Source organism: Egretta garzetta, unplaced genomic scaffold (genome assembly GCF_000687185.1).
Source record: "Egretta garzetta isolate BGI_Z169 unplaced genomic scaffold, ASM68718v1 scaffold226, whole genome shotgun sequence".
NCBI lineage: Eukaryota > Metazoa > Chordata > Aves > Pelecaniformes > Ardeidae > Egretta > Egretta garzetta.
Window position 1 is genome coordinate 574,753 of NW_009260021.1, and position 1,046 is coordinate 575,798.

The 1,046-nt window shown below is 51.6% G+C and overlaps 1 protein-coding gene across 1 annotated transcript in view; it reads left to right on the forward strand.

Annotated features, from left to right (window-relative positions):
• Nucleotides 1-1,046, forward strand: part of ZNF185 (zinc finger protein 185 with LIM domain) — a 32,419-nt gene that overhangs the window by 12,047 nt on the left and 19,326 nt on the right. The window lies entirely within an intron of this gene.

The following is a 1,046-nucleotide window of genomic DNA, read 5'->3' on the forward strand; positions in this document are numbered from 1 at the left end:
ACCTGATGTGGTTAGCGGTGTCCCTGCTCCTGCAGGGGGGTTGGGCTGGGTGACCTCTGGGGGTCCCTTCCCACCCAAACCATTCTATGATTCTGTGATTCTATGAAACCTGCCACTGAGCCCCACTCCTGATCACACTCCACAGCCCAATCGGTCCTGGCTTCACAAGGGGCTCGTATGCCACAGGAATGAGCCTGGCGGCTCTTCTGGAAAGACAGCTCGCAGGAGGCGTCAGCGCAGGTTTAGATGAGCTCACCTGCCCATCAGCAGCCATCAGATAGTAATGATTTTCTTTAAGTAGCAAACTTGGCTGTGTGAACTGACCCCATCACCGAGACATGAAATACTCAATATCTCATTATTTCCAGTCCCCTGAGCCAGCTCTCTGCTTTTGTTAGACTTTAGGTTTAATTATTCTACCGTGATAGCAACAGATAGGTGTGACCGGAGAGGTTTGAGGGGTTCATTATCTTTAAATTGATCTTTGCTTTGATGGGAAATGTTAGCCTCATTTCCAGCCCCTTTCACAGGCCACTGCGAAGCCCAAGCGTATGCAGAGCTGCACGGAGCCGTGGCAGACGGGCCGGAATGTTCTTGCCATGGGATGTGAGGCCTGGGGACAGGCTGTCTCTGGTGTAACAGGGCAGCAGTGACACCCTCCCCTAGTCCACACTGGTCAGGAACGGCCGGCACGTGGTGTGGGTCTGACTGAGACCAGTAGGCAGAAACGTTTGGCTGAAATGGAAATGTTTGCCCTAGGAGGGAGAATCCTTCTCTGTTTTCAAGCAGATTCATTTAATTTGGGATTCAGCGCTCTCTTCCTGCTCCGAGGGGTGCCTTGATGCCAGGCAGCAGCATTATTAGCTTCTCTGCCACTCTAGTCCTTGGTGGGCACAGCAGGGAGTCCCATAAATAAGGTCTTTCAGCCCTAAATGCTTTATTTTCAGGATGAAGGAGCTGCCTCATGAATTTTGGTAGCGATTTTATGCCATTGTGGTGCAGGTTTGAGGCAAGGTTTGGGAAGTAGTTACCCCCCCTTCCTCACC